Raw genomic sequence first — 17,785 nt, forward strand, 5'->3', positions numbered from 1 at the left:
TATAATGCAGGTAAAATGTCCAAACATCTCACGAGTTATACGAATGCGCTTGAGTGGTTAGAATTGATCTCTCTTTTTTTTTAATATAGGTAATGTATTGAACCCACATTTAAGATGAGATATAAAACATCCCGTGTCAGTGAGAGGTAAAATCTACAGAAGTTCAAAGAGGTTTACACTCGCAACTTGCCTCTTATGGGAGGCACTCTATTACAAACAAACACTAACCACATTGTATTAAGCTTACTAACATACGTAACGGATACCACTGAACTTTTCTGGAAGGTTAAATTATATATCAGACTGTCTGACAACAATATCTAACAAAGATACATTCATGCTGCTGCAAAAGTGTTCAAAGAGTGGACATCAATTCGCTGCGAAACTATTTTGACACTGATGTATACAATTTATTCTCATCCGAGACAAGTTTACACAGGCTTTCCAGACTTTTCTGTCGTCTCAGTGTCATATGTACAAAACAGTTTGACACTTTTCCAAGGCTTTGCAGATAACGTTTGCCCATGAAAATTAGCAAAAAAATAGAAGAGGGGAAGGAAAAATAAATAAATAAAAAACCCCATGCCGCTGAGTTCTGAACATGTGTAGGTGACACATTTTCTGTGGAGATATCTTCAGAGCCGGTCTCACAGTTGGCTGGTTGGTGGTTTCAGCAGATGCTTGCTGACAGCTTAGGTGATCACAAGCCTTAGTGGGTGGAGTTAGCTCCGAGAACAGTCACCACTGTCTCCTTGATGGACACCATAAGGGACCAAAATGACTGCAAGCCACAGGGTGTGTCTGGGTATTTGTGTGTAGTGCCAATCTCTGCGCTTGTGTGCCCATTCGCTGCTTAGTGGCGGAGTGTTAATTGTAACTGCGGCACAGATGTAAGCTCTCAGCACCTGACAGCATTGTGTGTGTGTTTTCGCAATACGATACCGCAAATGCATACGAGACATGACTCATGTGATTGACAGGTTGTGTAAAAACACGGACAGATGTTGAAACTCATGCGACATACCTCAACAGATGTTGTCTCATGTATGGCATCCCCTCTCACATCAGGAAGAACAGATTGACCAAAATATATAATTAAAGTCCTTGCCAAGTGATGTGACAGATGTAGAGTAGTGCCCTTGCTTTAATTAACTGTGCTACTTTCTACAATGGCTTCTCATTTGGAATGTGGTCAGATGTCTAGGTTTGTATTTCAAATGATCAATTTTATGTCTGAAAGTTAATGTTTACGGATTATGAGGACATGCATTGTCATGAGCTTTTTTTGTCAAACGTTTCCCCAGAGCTGTCGCTGCAAAGTGAGTTTTAGTGGTCTACTCTGATACTCTGATGCTTCAGTTGAAGACAACTGCCTTACAAACACGTACCATTGTTGGGCACATGCTGACTCAATAGTTAATAGACTGATCAAAATATTTGCTCTGAAAGCTCTGAAAAGGACACGCATGTGTGTATGTGTGAGACAGAGAGACTTTGTGAGGTTGTCTCATATCTAAATGAGAATTCAGTTCGATATAAAGACATTAGTTTGAATCCTTATATAGCGCATATATTTTTACATTTTAACTGTTATGAAAATCAGTAGATTGCGCTTCAGAAAACCCCCAAATAAGACACTTTTCTCATCTTAGTGCAGAAATAGAGAACTGTCTTATTTCTTCAATTTGATGTAACATATCATAGCATTTCTAAGTCATCCGAAATGTTATATCTGAAATGTTATACTTCTATACATAAAGGCATATTTAAATGCATGTTTAATCAAACTCAAACTCTTTGAAAACATAGTGAAGAGAAACAGAGAATACAGTGCATCAAACATCCGACTAGCCACATTATTAGACGACAACCAAGTTTAGACTGAGGTTACTTATAGATATTTTCTCAGTAATCACAACATTTTTCAAACAGTAGAAATTGTGGGGCAACATTTTAGGGAAAACATGAATTATATTAAAAAGGGCTGATTTCAGCAAATGTATATGTTTTTTTCAGATATAATGCACTGAGAAGAAATCTGAAGAGAGGCATACAATGATTATGAAACACCCACATCGACCACAACTAAATATAGGCTAAGGATTTGTGACGTTGGCCGATACTTCTTTTCTTTTAAATAAAAAGAAAAAAAGAATTGATCCTTTCAAAGTGACAGTAAAAAGCTTGTTCCATCTATGACGTCTGATTTTCAACTTGAGGCTTAACTGTGGCACTCGTGCCTGTTGTTGCCTTGGATGTTACACTCAAATCAATATCTCACGATGCATAAAAAAAGAAAAATCCTCTTTTTAAATTATTTTTTGCCAGAAAATGTGGTTTGTATGATAGCATAAAAGCATTATTTCCAAGGAATGTGCTCATCGTTCTTGTATGAATTTTTTTACTGCCTCTAAAATGTTTAGATGTGTAGAAAATGAACAAATTTGAACTTCACCCATTGGTGTTTACTTTCAAAATTAGAATAAATAATTGACACACAAAAAAAACCTAGTGTAAACATCTGTTCCTAAATAATTTCCTGGATCACTGGTGTTTGGTACATCATGAGGATATGAGCACAATTTGTTGGAGCTTAAGTTGGGTTTAAAGCCGCAGGAGTCATGTCGCAATGTGAGAACTTTGGGTTGTGCGCGTTGGAAACTGGCAGGAAATGGTTCGTATGATAATCACATGTAAAGCCATCTAATCTTGTACAAATTTTAATTTAATTAATTTATTCAATAATCTGAGGTTCTAACATCAGATTTTAATGACTGTTACTGCTTTAATATTTATTTGATTTTAATATTTCACCTACTGTAATCTTTTTTCTTTTTTTCTTCCTGATGCTTTAATTGAGTTGTCCAATTCCTAGTTAGTAATCAGAAAGTATTTTCATTCATTGGAAATGTCTGAACCTATAAAAGGAAGCTACAAAAACAGCTGGAGGTTGAAAACTAGAACATTTGAATACTGTATTTTCAGTGAAGGCTTGTCGAGGTTGCCAAAGCCCCAACAGATGTTTAAGATGTCCTAATTAGATCACCATAATATCCAAGCATGTGCCAGCTATAGACTGTATGTGCAAAGCAATATTTGTTTTGTCTCCGACACTAGGAGCTAGTGCTGCTATCAATTCAGAAACATTTTGATCTTTTCCCAAGACACTGTAGAGAAATTTTCAGCCCTCTAATTGCTTTAAATTAACCCACTTTGGCGGAGAAATTCCTGAAACGCTGTTTCCGGGATTGCTTATTTTACAACAGACATACTCCCTCTAAACACAGTTGAAAGGAGGAGGAGAAGAAGAAGAAGAAGAAGAAAAAAAAAAGAAAAAACATTGTCTGACAGAGATTTCACAAAAAAAAAAAGGATATTTTTTTCTTAAACGCTTGTTCCAGTGAAAACCATGCAGGAAACGCCAAGGATTGAGTTAGACATCCAAAACCCTAAACCACAGTTGTAACCAATGGCTGTCATGTACTGTATGTGTCCAGAACCAATGAAATTCAGTACCATGGACAGTGCTTCTTGCTGCCAACTGTTCCAGAGCCTGTGTGCAGATGGACTACCATTGCATCATGAATGGAAAGAGAGACTAAAGGCCCCTTGTGCGGCTAATAAAGACTGGCTTACTCCTTTATAAACACTGATTAAGTGTTTGAAATGCTTAATGGGGGGGAGGGTTTCATTTTACCGTAAGTCCTGAAAGCCCTCCAACACCTAGAGAGATAAAGACAACACCTGACTCTTCTGTGTCTGATGAAAACAACTGAATTGGATAAGCAAAAAGTGCAAATGTATCATCAATCAAAGCCGAGATGCTTTTAAGGTAGATGGAAACAAACACGGTGCTTTAGGTTTCGCCGTGCTGAATATGAATAGAGGTCCTTACAGTTGATTTCACACTGCCTGCACCTGTTTGGGTAATATTCTAATTAAAGTGGGGACACTGGGACTTTTCCTCAGGGTGTTGGCAAGTCAAACTGTTCTCAGGTGTATGCCACAGTTTTGTTATTGAACCCTGGTAGTCATTTACATCCCAGAGAGTGTGGGTATTTCAAAAGAATAATTACAAGTGTGGCAGCATCCTCTAATAAATAACTGCATTATTTAAAGTATATGCAGTGAAGTTAATTCAAGTCGACACTCATAGAAGTCTATGTCTCCATTTTTAAAATATAAATATAAATAATAACAAATTTACGCAGCAAATTTCCTGGGTTGGAAAATAAAAGTGTGTTAATGAGTGACTGATGTTATCACGTGGAATCAAGTCAGCAATTATTTGGTCATCAAGGGAGATGAACCATGTTACCTCATGCTGCTTATCTCGCATAGAAATCACAACATGCAAGCTGGGTTGTTTTGTTTTTTGTTGTTTTTTTTTTTAATTCCAATTGAGAACACCTGGAGGTTGGACGTTTGTGCACCTTTCGTAGTTTACCCCCTCATCACCTCTGAACGTGTGATATTGCATGACGGTTGCTGGAGAAACCAGTGAGTCGCATTAGCTGTTAAAGCTGATAATTAGCCCTGTTGGGTCCTGGAGCTGGCACCTTTTTTCACACTCCACTTAATGAGAAACTTGCATTCGAACAAAAAAAAAAAAAAAAAGAAAAAAAAGAAAAAAGCAGTGATACGAAGAGTAGAGAAAGTACACACCACACAGCAATCATCGCTGCATTCTTTGTATATATGTTCACACCATTAAAATGCTTTTTTCATCCACAATGGATAAGCGTTGTCCTCCTCTGGGCGACCTCTCTGCGGTTAGTTGAAGCCAATCCAGCAGTTCCTTAGAGCAGCAGAGAAGAGAGAGTGAGTCACTGTGAGTCTTAATTAACCTGTTTCTTTGTTAAGCAGGGCCCACACTTTGTGAACTTTAGGCATCCCTTTGAGCTGGGATTAGCCCAATTTACTCCAATACTGCCGTTTGAAGTCGGCAGAGGTGTATTACAGACAGAGGCTGGAGGCAAAATTTGCTCTTGTTCTTACAAGATTGCGACACATTATTCTCTCCAGCCTGCACTCAGGACCAGCAGAAATCTGGAAATCATTGAGAATGTGTCATCTGCATTACGGCGTGTGGTTGGGAACGCACCGAGCACAGCTGACTTATTTTCCCTATCTTCCCCCAGCTCGGTTTCAATCTGCCTTCCAGTATTTTTCAAACAGACATGACACACGCACACACAGACACCCACACGCGTACACAGCTCCCCATATCTGCCCTGCCTGATTACCCAGTTAAAGGAAAAAAAAAAAAGGCTTGAAGGAAAAGTGAGGTAATGCTGGAGTAATTTGACCTGCCTCTACTGCATGTTTTCGCTACTGTTTTATACTGTAAAAGCATGCTTCAATTCATGGTGCTGGCATTGCATTGTTGGAAGTTTTTTTCCAGCCACCAACTCTGTTACCATTATACAGTTTAACAACATTATTTCTAAATGTTTGCCCCCGCAGTAGACTACTTATTAGTTTCCCAAACTTACTTAAATACACCATATGGCCTTGTTTTGCTATAGTGTGCTTGATCCTTAATCTATTTTTATAATTACAACATATTCCTCTTGAGAAATGCCAAATAGTACAGTTATATAACAAAAACTGGTTCCAAGACACTGTTGTTTATAAATGGAAGCGGACAAATTGAAGTGCTTTTGATATTGGCACAATATTTATATTAATGTTGGCGATAAGTTGCAATAGTCTTGTAGGGTTTTTGCGACAACTACCTGATGAACAATAAATACAAACACTTATGCAGATGATGCTGATGTCACATGGACCAACGCGCACCCTGTCGACATGTGAATGCTGGAAATTAGAAATTGGCCTTTAGTGGGCGTGTGTATATTGACAGATAGATCATGAATGCACATTAGATTAGAACATGATTCATCACAAGTCTCAGTCTTTCTTGATATGTATATTACACTTGTTGATATCATGATAACTACATTTGCAATGTATTGTCCAGCCTTAGTTTACATTATAATGATAAATAAATTAATGTCTATTTCTTTAAAACTTTGACAATAAATCACACTGTAAAGACAAACTCAGTTTACAGCTAATATTTACTTATTAAAAAAGTGATTTTTGATGATAATTTGAAGTAAATTAGACTTAGGGAATGTGTTCTTGTGAACAACCATGTGTAATACCAATGTAATGCTTTGTCTTGCCTATATTTCTCTACGTTTAACAAAAATGTATTGGAATTCGTCATCTGATTAGGCACACTTTGCTACCTGTACATACACACAATGTTAGTTTCTTTTCTCATTTTAACTTAGAAATACAGATATTTCTGTCCCTTCTGCTGATGAAGTGGCTTTAATCACAGCGAGAGAATAAAAAAAAAAGATCTTTCACCAGATAAGTTGATATGGTGTTCATCAAAAACTGCTCTGTTTCAGCTGCATTGCAACATTTACCCAATCTGCCTGAGAAATATACGCCCATAGTCACATTACCACAAATAGGCCTAAAGCCTCGACCAAAAAGCTCGCTGAAGGGAAATCTTCATTTTAGCTTGAGATGTGATGGGATGTTCGTGACACGGAGACAAACACTGAAAGGCTGTGTTTAGAGCACAAGCCAGTAATGAATGTATGGTTCTTTGATCCAGCCTCGACAGAGCTGAGGCATGGCTGAATCAAACGCAGTCACAAAGAACACAAGAGCCGGTTCTCAGGAGGAAGCTTTCCGAAGATTTAGTAAAATTTCCCTTGGAATCCACCACTGAAAGAAGATATAACATCGAGGGGGGGGGACGTAACAATAATATGCAGAGCAGACTTGTTTGTCTAGCACTTCATACATCATCTCCCTCTTCCCTTGCTTCCTTTTATAAATACTGACTCGCTCGGGCCCCTGTTTTGGCCCAATCCCACCTTCAACAGTCTCGTAACTCGACACGGCAAGTTGGGATTCCAATGCAGACACCAGCGGGTGAAATAATTTCAGGCTTATTGCCTTCAAAGAGCAGGCTTGTTGGGGTATACGGAGCAGAGCTTGGAGACAGGCAGGACAACAGCAACTAGAAGTGGAGCGAGTAGCCGACATACAGAGAACAGGTGCATCGGGATAAAGGCACGTCGGGCAGATACCGCAACCAACAAGCATGTAACAAGAGTAATGGCCGAGCTGCTGAAGCAGAAGGTGTAACATCGCCTGGCAAGAGAGCGGCCCTCTGCAAACACTGCGACTAATTGCTGATGAGCAGCAGCTCGGCAGACAGGTGATGGGGTCAGCGGGGGCAACCAGGAGGAAGGGAAGAGAAATGACAAACACACAAAAAGAAAGAGGCTGTGTCTGTCAGAGCGAGCCAAGGAGGAGAGTCGAGATGATGCAAAAAGGCAGCGCAGATCCTGCAGGATGTACTGCTGCTTGTGTACAGCTTGACAGGTCACAACCGGACTTTATCTGGGGTAAATGTATAAAACAAATACTTCTATGTCGTGCATGGGTATGACTCGGTTTTCCCTGCACACGATTTTGGAATGTTTTTTTCTTCGATAATACCACAAATAACTAGATGACAAAGAGTTCACCTAGATTGTCTGTGCAACAATAAGCTTAGTGTCGGTGTAGCAGCTGTCTGTGGGATAACGAACTGGAAATAGATACAAGAAAACACAAGAACAAACAAAAAGCTCGACGTTAGCCACATCAGCTGCACAGTCCTTTTCTCCTTTATTTGTAGGGATGGAGAATATGGACGAAAAGTACATGTACAGTATATATTTTTATTATTTTGATATTTCAGCATTGATAATAACTCGATTGTGTTTCATTCTTTCAAGCGCATTGATAAAAAATATGCCATTTTATAAATAAATATATACATTATAAAGTAGTGGGAGAGAATTTCACCTTGTTTAGGTCTCATGCCAAGTAGTAAACCTTGGTTGACCGTTGCACTTCCTGTTGTTATTGGCATTTTAAGAGATTATTGTTGACAACTGCTGGGTATCCATGGACAATGAACAATCACTGCTACTTGAAGCTTTCAGTTTCAAATATCTGGTAGGTCTTAAGGGTTACACTCATTTTATTCTGCTGTTATTTTTACAATACAAATCATCAATCAATTCTCACCCGAAAAAGTTTGCTTCAACAGAATAATCGTGTTACCGTGAAGTTATTTCTCATTATTGGGATTTCAAGACTGAGGAGAAAAAAGACCCTCGTCCTTTTCCGGCTGTTGCGCCCCCCTGAGGAGATCTGCCCTGCACTTTGAAAACCACTGGTCTGGTAATTATCAGTGAGTGGTGAAGTAATCCCCCAGACAGTCTTTACGCAACGTACTCATTGGATCGTTTGTTGTTTTTGCTTTAGATATCGGCCACAACCCGAAGCAACATTTCTCAGTAGTGAGTCAGGCTTTATCTGCATGGCTTCAATCATTGTCTACTGGGCTGTCAACATTTCTGAAACTCGTACGACCCACTCTCAGAGCTGCCTTTGAACACCTCTCAGACAGTGCACTCTGCTGCAGTTGTTAAAGGAGCTGCTCGTGTTAAATGGCACTTTAACACAATAGAGACTTTTAGCTGTGGATTATTTATTTATTTTTTCTTATTCGTGGAACAAAATAATCTCCTAAAATTGTATTCCCATTTTGTAACATTTTTGATGACTGAGTTGCTACTTTTAAACACGCTGAATGCACACAGTGTCACACTAAGTTGCAGAGTCAGAAGAAATAGAGCATTTAGTTATTCCTGAATAATGGATTATCTTTTTAATAGTATACTACAAATTGCATTATATGTGAACAATATGTAAGTTTGAGCAGCTCCCAGCCTGACTCACTTTCTAACCCATTAGAAAATGAATCCAGAGACTCCAGAACATTTTCATTATTTTTTTTGCTGAAGCATTGACTTTAAATACTGTGTGCCTTTAATTTCATTTTGTTTAGGATGGGTGAACACAAACCCTCAACCGCCAGCTTCCCCTTGGGACAATAATTAAATTAAGGCCTGATAAAATATTCTTTGTGCATCCTGAGATGATTTGAGCTTTTTACACATGCAATTTATAAATGAAACATGTAAACAAAACCGTAATTTTTTGGTTTCTCATCTGTGCTAAAGTTCAACGAAATGTTGCTATTAAAAACTCAAGTTCAAGTTACTTTAATTAGAATTTTGTGGGTGAATATGCATTTGAAAAAATAAAAGAAGGTAGTGAAGCTCTCGCAATAATGGATTCAGCTGTCTCAGTTTCTCTGAACTTCCTTCACCTGCAGTACTTACATACGAGCAGGTTTTTTTTTTTTTTTTTTCCCCCTCTGGCTTATTGCGGTGGTGGTTCAGGTTCCATAATGTTGAGGAGAAAAGAGACGGTCGGCTGACATACAGCTTGTTTGTCAGATAGCCGCATGAATGAGTGTCAGCCTGTCAATATGAACTCATCCACAAGAGTGTTATTGACCAGAGGAAGGGAAGAAAACCAGAAAATTGAACTAATAGGCAAACGTCAAGTAAAATTTCAGATGTGTTTATCTTCAAAAGTGTTGGGAAGACAAAGTAGATTGGTGGGGGGTGGGGGCGTGGGGGGGGGGGGGGGGGTAGTCGTGCTGTCTTTATGGCACAAGCTTGAAGATTAGGCTTAACATTAAGAGCCCTTAAGGCCGGGGTGTCAAACTCATTTTAGTACCTCCCATTTAATCTCATTTGGGCTAGACTGGTATAATGATTGCATCATACTCTGTGATTAACAACTTTCAGTGCAACAAAGTATAATCTGTAGTTTTGATAAAACCTGCCACTGACAACCTGAAATGTCTTTAAACAAAACGAAACAACAAACCACGGTGCAATGTGAAAGTCCTCTTTGCCAAACTGACTCTCCTCAGGCTGGTTGCCGAATGTTTCCTCACAGCAGGAACGATTATTGCAGCCTTCATTGTGCATGTTTCTCCAACTCTCCCCAACACTGTGGATTTGATTCTGCGAGCAAAAAGCTTGCTAGCTTTCGTCGCAGCATCATGTTGCAGTCAGCTGTTTAGTTTTAGGCCTCAAGCTGCCTCCGAGTTACCTCAGAACTTGTATTTTAAAGTTTTATTCTAGTTAGTTCTTTTACAAGTTTTGAAGTCGAAATAATAAGAGAGAAACACCGACATTCAGGCCAGTTTTCAGACCTTAAACTCAAGCCATCATTGATTACTTATTTTTTTTCTAGTATTACATGTTAAAAAAAAGCATTTTTTTAGTATTGCTCCTGTTGTTTCTTGTCGATATAAAGTTATTTATTGTCAGTGAAATGAGACAATCATTGCATCCCTGCCTCATAAATGCCTGTAAAAGTACAGCTTTAATGGAGGACAATAGTGTAATTAAAGCACTGCAACCAGATGATTTCATCCTACCTACAAATCTCAGCATCAGTATTGTGTGTTATCTTTGCTCATCTCACTAAAACAGCGTGACCTCCACATTCGGGATTGAAGTTACTTTTAATTAAAATTAGTCTTCTGTGAAAAAATGTACATGATACAATGTCCTTTTAAGGTTAAAGCTCAGTTGCCGATCCACTATGTGCTGTGAAACACATACGCAAGGTGTCAAAAATGTCCATAGTGGCTTTTCTACTCCACTTCCTTCACGTGTGCCTTCAAATTGTAGTTCGTCCTTGACCTTCTTGGTGGAAGCGCTTCCATTGCTCCAGCAGCCAAACCTGTTTAAGTGCAGTACAAACAAGCCAGTATCTTTTTAGACTTTTAGCTCGCTGACAGAAATAGCTAGCCAACATAACAGCACCAGAAGCAGCACTACAAACCAACACATCTCATCCAAAACCCAAAAGGCACTGAAGTTTTTTTTTTTTTTTTTTATTTATTTATTTTTTTCAGTGCCTTTGGAGTGAGTCTGCTCTTGTAAAATGTATGGGGGAAGGGAGAGTGGGATGTTTTTAGATTGTGGAAGTCTGGGAAAGACTAGGTGTCTGTACAATATCACATTGAAGCCCTGTTTGTTCTTTCTACCATACTGACAAGCAACAACTGACAAGGTACCAAGGTTTAAAATCTCAACCAGATACAAATATTAAGACCAACGCACCATGTTTTACCTCATGAGTAATCATTTTCCTGTTCACATTTTGTGGGTTATTCCCTAAAATCCCCTCTATTTCACCCATCCGTGTCTTCCTTGGTGTGTCTGTTTCTTGCTATTAAAAACTGTCTGAGGCAGGTGGAAATAGAGGCCAATAATATTCACATAACATCCGCAGACATCCTTTGAAGTACCTCGCCAGCGAAGAGAAGGTACGCGTTACCTTGAGTTACAGTAGATGGAGACGGATGTCAGCTGTGCGATCCGGCTCTGCACCGTATGAGAGATGGCACAGCTCAATAATCAAGGCTTATGCGGAAACAGTGGATGCACAGACCGCCCTGCTATACTCAGCACATTTCCACTTTCTTGGCACCCTCTGCACACCCTTCTGATGCTGTCTGTTTCATGTTCGCTTAAAGGCTGGAGCACCTGAATTCCAGGGTACATCCTAATTATTCAGCACCCAGCCTGCTGTTGAAAGTTGGCGGGACGCCGTTCCTCTGAGTTCTCCAGCATTAACGAGTCAAATCCTATTTGCATGCGATGCTCATTAATATGCATATTTGAGTGTTTACACAAGCAGATCAATGGGATGCCAGGTTTCATAGTGACGTCCAGGTTCTCAGAGAAGGGAAGATTTTCCCCAAAAAGTGTCTTCGAAAGTCAGAATCCATGGCTGGTGATGTGACATCGGACTCAACTCAGCGCACATCTGGCAAGTGGCTGATTATTATAGGACTTTAATGAGAATTGTAAATGGGGAAAATACAACAGTATATAAAAAGATGTGAACATTCTTTGCAAATTGCTATGTTATTAAAGTTACAAAAGAGCTACTATTCCAGCAGACATGGTTGACTGATTTTTACCAACTAGTTGTAAAACTAGCTATTAAAGACCATTCTTAGGGTTTGCGATATATATTATATTTTACAACAATATAAAGCAGTATTAAACATAAGACCCATGGGTCAACACTGGCCAGCGAGAGACTCCAATTTGGCCCAGGAAATGACCAAGAAAATTGAAAAAATTAAAAAATATATATATATACTGTATATATATATACTGTATATACATATTTAACACAGTTTTCTCAAGAGTAGCAGAAATATCCCAACAATGAGACAGCCATGATGCTGTATCATTGATAGCAAACAAGCATTAGCCTCAAACCCAAGCAGTCAGGTTGCGTTTGTACGAAATGCATAATGCAACAGCTATAGTCGTTCTTTTTGGTACATTTCACTGTATTTTGCACCTGAAGGGTTCATTAAAATGTTGGTATTGTTGTCATTTAAACTTAAAATTTAAATTTAATGGCACTATTATAGCAGTATTACCAACTCAAGATGAAATTGGGCCACTGAACTGAAGTTTGACACCCCTGATATAAAGGATTTTCTATACAACGTATCTTAGAATAAATGTTTCACCCGAGATTTCCTTGTAGTCATTAATACATTTACTTTGTGCTACCCTGCATTTCATAAACTGCCAAAAACAAACTTTCTCAGAGGTCTTTTATGATAGTAGCAAAACAGCTCATGCATTCATGTGCAGCGTTGCGCCTGTATCTCAATTTGTGTCGGTGTATTTCTATTTGTATGTGCATATTGCTCATGGCATGTGCTTAATGACTGCGCTTCCGCAATTACATTTGCAAGTGAGTACTTGAGTTTGTGCTTGCTACAATTTGTGCATGTGTGACATGTTTGTTGTTGTCCATACTGATATTTTAGCATCCTACAAGGACCTGTAATTGTCCGTCTCTTCGTTTTTATTTGCTCACTCTCACCCCGGTTTGTGGTCTGCACTCTGTCTCCTTACTTAAAAGACACAGTAGATTTTCTCAGTGCATTCTCAACATATCACAGGAACTGTCTTGACCAAAGTGAGCCTGTGAAACCAGACTGAGGGCAAATAGAATCGGCTGCTACAGACAAATGGTGGAAAACAGAATCCTCTCAAGTTCAATCAACTGTAGGAATCTTTGTAGGAATACAAAAATACACAAATTATAAATAAACATACTTAAAAATACTAGATTGACACACATTTTGATATTCTCAGACTAAATACTAGAATAAATTCTAGAATACTTTCAACATACATGTGCAAGTCCATTTGTAACTCTTTGAGATACTATTGTCAAAAATAAGGAGCTTACTAATAATCTTAAGCATTCTCAATTTTGCATAATAACTTTCAGAAAGTGTGATCACTTCAAAATGAAGCTTTTATCCCACGTTTGAGTTTGGAGTTATACTTATACATCCGTTCCTTTTCGCGGCGTTGTGACATTTAAAAAGATACCATCTTTGTAAAGACTTGAGAACTTCGGTGCATAGAAGTACATGTCTCAGAGGATAGAAATTGGGTCTCGCAGCTCTAAAGAGCATACGGATATTACAAATGACCATAAATGATATTTGCTCAATTTGCCTCGGGTCCTAATTGGTGAGAGTAATGTGAGCCTTAAGACAAATAAATAAAGAGCGATATATCGGAAAGAAATGCATGCTTTTTCAAATACTTCTGTGAGCAAATAATGTTTAGGGCTTTCTCAAGAGGTAGCAGAGGAGGCATTGATTCAGATGGCTCCTGTTGAAACTCTTTAACTAGAGGAATGATCAACACGGTGAGGGCAAGAGAGACAGCAGAGAGGCAAATGACTTCAATTAGCAGACTCTCCTTAATGACTGAACCATTCGTTGAACGAGGACACGAGGATTGATTTCATCTGGACCTCCCTTTTAGACTGAATGGTCAAAGTCGGCCCTCTGGGGTTACTTGGCTGGAACACACGGTGCGACAGAAATGACAAGTTTAGAAAATGGGCCCGGACCAGGATGGTGTTAATCTTTTTCAGCATGTACAGCATAATGAACATTTCTTGTAAACTCCTCTCTGGAGGTCCATTATTTTTATTTATTTTTGCCGCTCAATTACCGTGCCTGTGAAAGCTAAAAATCAGCAATTTTCTACACATCGATCTCAGTATAGGCGGGATATTGTTTACTTTAGCTTTTTGTCTCGTTATTTTAGTTTTTATGGTAAACGGTGCATTACAATAGTTAATAAAATTTACAAATGAAGTGTGATAATGCAACGTGACACTTGCACATAGTGTGTTACTTCCAGTCCGCCCGTTGTTTCAAACAGTTTCCCTGGCATTGCACAGCAGGACTAACACGCCACGGCAAGGTGATCGCAATTTCAACAGCAGGATAAAGTCTGTTGTGGTGTTTCACGCTCCAACAAAACTCTATGAGTTCCAGCTCAACGAAGAGTTTTACCGTGACAGATTTTATTTGGCACGGCGTCATCGGAAGACTTGGCACTGTCCAACGAGCTCTGTTTCATTCATTATGTCAGCTCTAATGTTGTGATTATGCATTAAACATTTTTAATAATGAGCAATGTTGTGATTTAAGGGCTAAAGGATCCATGACCAAAGTCTACGCTGATGAATGGCAATCGTAAGTGAACCTTCTCGGTGGCTCGTCCAGACTGCCAACCGCGGGGCCGTCTTGATGTCATCAGAATGCTCTGCGACGCTGACTCGCTCTTTGATGTAGAGGGAAAATAATTAAAGTGATGCCAGTGATCTATATACGTATTAAAAAGTGACGGTCTCCCGCTATCGATCAAGTCTGATGAAATGTCTGATGAAAAGCCGGTGGTTCACAATGATCTGCTCCCATTTCTTTCCTCGGGCTCATATGCTTTCTGTGAGTGGCACATGGTCAGATTCTGTCTTTTATGTAAAAAAATAAATAAATATATAAATAAATAAAATGAGTAACTCCTTTAGGCAAAGCTGTGTGGAGGCTCAGCTCCCTGATGGCATTGCCTTTAGCTGAGATATTATATCACCACACAACCCAGCCTCCTTACCTTCTGCCAGGCAGATTAGTGCTTTTATCAATAAGCAGCTTAGCACCAAAGTGTCCCTCAATAATATGCCATGGTATTTTTTTTTTTTTCTCCCTCTGCTTTAACTCCTGGGCTTCTTTTTTTCTCGTCTTTTGCTCTTACACATTCTCAAACTCTTACATTTCCCTATTTTCCCTCCTCCTTACCTTTTATTTTCCACCCCAAAATCCTCGTCTTTGTATAACTCTGGGTATTAACCTCTGACTTAGACAAACAGAAATATATTATGTATTCCTCTCCTCAGGTCACATTAGGCACCTAGATGGGGCCCAGGAGGGCCAGGGAGCGGCATCCCCATCAGACATACTACCCCATTAGAAGCCTGCAGTGCACCATAAAACCCATTAAGGTCCATTAGGGAAGTGCTCTGGCCCACAGACACCTTTAAGACCAGTCAGCCACAAAGGTGCACAGTTACAGATGGTGTAAAACTTATGCGACTTGTCACTGAAGTACCACGTGTGCCGAAGGATATTTATCCGGCGCTCCGCGTCGGCTAAGGTTACATAAAAAGCATCCGCTTGTATGGGGAGAACATACTTACCAGGGAGCCATAATCACCTAAAGTCTCAACCAACCTTGATTTACAGTGATGTTTGGTGACACCTGCATAAGTTCTACAATTATACCATTATCTTTCTCGTTAGGGAACAAGCACACAATGCAAAGTATTGCAATAAATATGAATTAGCATTAGCATTATTGAGCTTAAACAGATCCCAGCTGAGATTTCACTCAGTCTTTTGTAACTGCCTGAACACTCCGGCAAATGGCAGCTCTTTCACCCTCCTTCGATTGGAACAATTGCGTACAGCTGTGAGGTTTCAGCATACTGCCTCTCATGTGATTAGAGCACTGCTTATTGCGTTTGATGAGGCTGACCCAAATCTTCCAGAGGCAGACACATTTTTCACAGCGAGTTTGAAATTCTAAATCCGAGATCAAGTCAAAGGTGAATCCCTGGTTTGGCCACAAATGACTATTTCTGGAGCACTTCTGGGGAAGAGGGGGTTGTAGAGAGGCATGAAAGGGAGTGCTGCGACAGGCCAACTTACCATTTGGATTTACGGGAGATTTTTTGTGACATTTAATAAACATTATCAACAGCTACAAATGTGTTTTCCGGTTTCAAAGCAATGTGCTGTGTCACAACCAAACACAAGTACACCCATCAAAACCAAGTTTGCCACATGGAGCATTGCCTAATGAATGGCTTTTTAATTAGCTTTGGAGAAACGTTTCTCTTTGTGACAGACTGTTGTGGAGTTATGATTAATTTCATGCATTCCATGTCTTTTCTCCTACGTTGTTAACAGCGGCAAGTGACTCAGTGATTCATTATTTCCCCTCTATCCTCTCACAATTACTTTTTTTTTATTTTTTCCCCCATTTAGTTTTTAAGTGCTGCGTTTCTGTAAGTTAGTTGTTTGAAATAAGACAATGCTGGATGGGAAACTTCTGATTATTCTAGTGTTCTTGCTTTGTGTTACAATAGATTTTCTCTATCTCTGAGTTGAATATGCTTGGGACTTGGCTGGATTACCAAGTGGACCAACTGGCCAAGCGCCCAGGTACCCCCCCCCCCCCCCCCCCCCAAAAAAATAAATTGAATGAGGCTCACAAAATCACATCTGAGTCCATGTATAAATCACAAAATTGGAAAATTAGAAATTTGTTACAGATTTTGATATCCATCCATCCATCCATCCATCAGCAGAAAACCCATACATATTAACTTGACAAGAATAGCCCTAATCGCAGGATTTAGTATTTTCAGTATTAGTACAGGTCATTATGTCCCTTAAAAAGTAACTGGTAATTCCTCCAACTTTAGTCTATGTATTGTTGAGTTTGTTATTAAATCAACGTATGGAAACAAGCAACTTTCTGCTTTCCTAATCAAGCAGCTATCAAATTCATCAACATTGGGATTTTTTTCACTCCTTTTAATTGCATACTGCTCATAACTATAACTCCTAAACAATTTACAATGTCTAAAACAAAATTCAACTCGCAGATGACAGAGAAATAGTGCACAGTGCTCATTCATTCTTCGTCACAGCGACCTCCGTGATGACTTTTGCAGCACAGTCGTTCAGTCATAATCTCACTATTGTAATATGCAGTCGAGAACAAATGATGACATTGAAAGATGGTGGACTACTCGGTTGTTCACGTTTACAGGGATCACCACATCAAGTCATTTGAATTTTAATCTCAGACTTCACTTATTTTTCCACCAGATGCGCTTCCAGGATTCAAACCTGGGTCCCCCGCAATCAAGGTGGAGATTTGACCTGATGCACCACCAGGGGGCACACACTTGTATTGAATAGCTGCCAAATATTAAAAGTTGCTTTGGATAGAAGGGCAGAAGCATGACAGTTCTGCAGCCATAATATCAAATGTAATGTGATTTTTGTCAGAAGAGGGTTAAACAATGAGTTACTTCTTCTTTAAGCTGATGCATGTTTTCTGTGCGACTGTGCAGACATTCCAACAGTCACGGACAGTCGCGGTCAACCAGGGTCCAGTAAATGGTGGGGTTTTTTTTTGGGAGGGGGGGGGGGTTGCCTTAGGGTCCCCAGAGGTGCATCCCATCATGTCTCCAGAATCCAAGATATTTCATATTATGCTCTATATGCCCTGGGGAAAAAAAGAAAAAAAAAAAAAAGATTCATAATGCTTTATATATAAAATATAATAATATATTCAGGTGCTTTTATGAGCATTTCTATTTTCCAAAACAATGAGGAATTGCAATAAGCTTC

At 39.3% G+C, this 17,785-nt stretch overlaps 1 protein-coding gene across 1 annotated transcript in view; it reads left to right on the plus strand.

Annotated features, from left to right (window-relative positions):
• The window catches only part of pcdh1a (protocadherin 1a), a 75,122-nt gene that overhangs the window by 14,067 nt on the left and 43,270 nt on the right, over positions 1 to 17,785 (plus strand). The gene's annotated exons all lie outside the window — the stretch shown is intronic.

This window comes from Lipophrys pholis (genome assembly GCF_963383615.2).
Source record: "Lipophrys pholis genome assembly, chromosome: 16".
Classification (NCBI taxonomy): Eukaryota; Metazoa; Chordata; class Actinopteri; order Blenniiformes; family Blenniidae; genus Lipophrys; species Lipophrys pholis.